Source organism: Giraffa tippelskirchi, chromosome 10 (genome assembly GCF_054371585.1).
Source record: "Giraffa tippelskirchi isolate mGirTip1 chromosome 10, T2T-mGirTip1v1.2.pri, whole genome shotgun sequence".
Lineage (NCBI taxonomy): Eukaryota > Metazoa > Chordata > Mammalia > Artiodactyla > Giraffidae > Giraffa > Giraffa tippelskirchi.
Genome location: NC_137284.1, coordinates 11,921,859 through 11,925,583, shown reverse-complemented (window position 1 = coordinate 11,925,583; position 3,725 = coordinate 11,921,859).

Genomic DNA, 3,725 nt, shown 5'->3' with positions numbered 1-3,725 from the left:
TGGAAAGCTGGCATCAGGGCCCCCTAAACCCTAGACTCTCCACCCACAAATGACCATCATAACAACTCTGGTTTCTGGAGCCCTTACCAGGAGCCAGGACTGTGCTATGCTCTTTATATACATTACACACTTCATCTTCAAACCGTCCCATTTTACAGATGAAGAGTTTAGGTAACTGACTTGAGTCCTTGACTCAAGGTTTCACCACAGGGATGTGAGACCAGTGTCATCAGATGGCAAAACCCAGGTCCCAGATATGACTGGGAAAGGTGGGAGGGAGGGTGCCCTGACCTGTCCCTGCATGTTGCATGGCCACCCAGTTCTCCAGGAAAGTGCACACACTGAGCCACCTTACAGAGCCAGCACAGCCCTTTCCATGGCAAACTTGGGTTCTCTGCACTCTGCTCCTCCTGCAAAGCCCTGGCACCCGACGACACCTTCCCCCTAGAGAGAAAGAGTCGAACTGTCCAGGTCCCAGATCAGACAAATCCCCCCCCCTCCAGCTCCCACGGCGGTGCAGCCTGGGGGCAGGGGTCCTAGAACCGGAGACTGGGGCCTTGGCATCATTCAAATCCCTGGTTTGCAGATAAGCCAACAGAGGCGCTGAGTGATCCTGTGAAGCAGAGATGGGACCCTTCCACCACCTCAGTTACCCACTCAGATTCAGAATCAGACCTTATGCCCCTCCTTCTTCCCCCTCCTCGACCCCTAATAAAGATCTGATTGAACTGGAACAAAGCTGCTGGGTGGGGGGTGGGGGGCGGGGGGAGAGTGCAGTTTCCGAGGTGGTGGGGAAGGAGAGCTGCTGTTAAGACTGGCTCCACTCCCACCCTCCCGCCCCCACCCCCAGGCCCCAACTCCCCTCCAGGCTGCCAAGAACAGGTTTTCAAGGATTTAGGTCACTGAGTCATTCAACAAACAAACACGTGCGGGGCTTCTTTCCGCCCACCGCGCAGAGCAGAGGCGTCTCCTCTGGCCACCGGGCCATCCCCGGGTCCTTGGGTACCACCCCATAGATTCATCCATTCATTCAACAAGCGCTGAAGTCCTACTGTGCACCAGTCACATTTCACTTCATCCTTCGTCTCCTCCCGCTGCCCCTCCTCCTCCCAGCCCTCCGCTCCTCCCCCTTCTCCTCCAAGTCCCCTTGGCCCTTTGCCCTGGCGAAGAGGGGCAAACCCTGGTGAGGGGTGGGGGGCGCTGGGGAGCTCGGGAGCTCGGAGGGGCTTGAGGCAGCGCTGGGTGACTGAGGGACAGACACCGCGGCCCCCGTGGTTACCTGGTGTGGGCCCGGGCAGCGCAGGCAGGCGCTTCTCCGGCGGAGGCCGACGAGGTACTGACACGGCCCTGGGCTGGGGGATGGGGGGTGATAACCCCCTCCTCACCCCCACCTTCGGCCTCCACCCAGGGCCGGGCGGCCTGGAAAACCCAGCCCCGGCTCAGCCGACTTCCTCTTGTGTCATGGAAAGTACAGGCGCTGGGGACAGGAAACTCCCGCCAGGGACCTGGGGTCTGAGCTGGGACAGCGGGTCTGGAGGCCTGGGAGGGGTGGAAGGGGGGCTGAGCGAGGGGGTGGGCGGCCGGAGGGAGGGGCTGAGGAGACAGAGGGGGGCGTCTATAGCCGGCGGTGGCTGGGGAGGGGGGTGGACGCTTTAGGGGCGTGAGGATCGCTTCCACTGGGACAGGGTCAGGCAGCTACCCGAGGTACTGCGCTGCTTTCAATTTTCCAAAGACCAACAGAAAAGAGTAAAAACCACACCCTTATCTGTAATGAAGACTCTGAGATCAAGTAAAAAGTCAACTTTTTTTGTTTGTTTTATTTGGGTAAATGCGGGTGGAGGGTAGTGGCAAAGGTTGTCGAGTGAGATACACGAGGGTTCAAATCTTAGTGTTAACTTCCTGAGGCCAAGTAGCTTACCTTCTGAGCCTCAGTTATCTCCTCTGTGAGATGGAAAGCTCCACCCACTCCCCATAGTGGTTGGGAAGATTAAAAGAGGCCACGCCCCCGACATGCGGAGGTGCTCAAAAAAAACTCTTTCTCTCTTTGGGCTGCAGTTATGTCAACTGAGTGTGGTAATAGGGGCCATGAAGGGCCACTTAATACACACCACTAGTGTGACCAATAAAAGCTTCCTAAACATGGAGTATTATTTATTTATTTATTTTAGGCCACAGTGGCATTGGGAATCTTACTTCCCCCACCAGGGATCGAACTGGAGTCCTTTTAAGGGAGAGCATGGAGTCCTAACCCGATGGACTGCTAGCGAATTCCCAACATCGTTTTTAAGAGAAAAATTATCCAGAGGGTGTGTCCTTGGATTGTAAGCAGAGTGGGGTCTGCGTCTCTGGTGCTTCTCCAGGAAAGACTACTAGAGTGGGTAGCCATTCCCTTCTCCAGGGGGTCTTCCCAACCCAGGCATCAAACCTGGGTCTCCTGTATTGCAGGCAGATTCTTTACCATCTGAGCCACCAAGGAAGCCCTTCCAGTGCTTAGCCTGAGGCAGTGATTTGTTGGATAGACAAACCCAACCCAAGGAAGGATGAAAAGTCTGAGATTTCCAGTTACAGGACAGGAAGGATGGATGGCGAGGCTGGGGAGGAGGGGTTGCGATAGGGAGGAAAAGGTTGCAGGGCCGGAAAAGGGCTGGCTGATGCCTCTGTGTCACCTCTGGGGAGGTGTGGAGGCACCTCCAAATCCTACGTGAGGTGGTGAGTGTACCCCCAATCGCACTTATAACAGGACTCATCCCAGACATCGATCCTTTCTGTGGGGAATGGATTTAAGCTTCCCAGCACCCTCCCGGTCCCGTGTTAGCAGAGAGGGAGTGCTGGATGCTGGGAGCTGAGAAAACCACAGAATCCAGGGAGGGAGAGCCCCTCCTCGGCAGCCCTGGAGGACCTCCAGCTGCTGGGTGGGGGCCAAAGGGGGTGGATGCTGGGAGGCCTGCACTCTTACCCTCCAACTCTTCACACTCGGCTACTGTCATGTTCCTGAACCGCTTCGCCCCTGCCTGGCATGGCCCAGATTGTGAGAAGCCCCAAGGAGCCTGGGTCTGGGCTTCATCTACCCATCCTGCAATGAGGGACCTGAGCCCAGGCCCCAGAGAGGCTGAGCCGTTCCCTGCATCTGCTTTGCAGAATGCCAGCCAGCCTGCCTTTTCCTCAACAGCCAGAGGGTTATTTCAGCAACACTGACACAGAGATCGCACCGTCCACACACAGCCTGATGCAAGTCTGACGTCCACGGAGGGCCCCTCTCCTGTGCTTTCTCATAAAATGCCACCTGTGGGGGTTCACCTCCAATTCCCACCTCATCCCCACAACAGAGACGGAGGGTTGGGTGGGGTTTTTCATCACTGAGTCTGCTGCAAGGACTGGGGTGGTGCCCACCACCTCCCACTCGGCACTCAGCACAGCTAAGAGCTCACTTGGTGAGATGTGTCCCCTTTCCCCCTCAATCCCCCCCAGGCCTCCCTCCCTTCAGCCTGGGTTAGGACCGCCCCCACCCCCCAACCCCCGCCCCCAGGCCATAGGCACTGCCCCAGGCCTAGGCACCCTGGGCAGGAAGCTGGCAGAGACCAGGACTGCCAATCGAACTGGGGCAGATGGTTTTTTACCGAGGAGGAAGTTGACAGTTTCAACTTCAAACACGGGTGACGCAGGCCCCGCACTGCCTGTTCCCCTGTATCACCCCTGCCTGAGCCCTGTCTGCCCCGCCCCCTCCT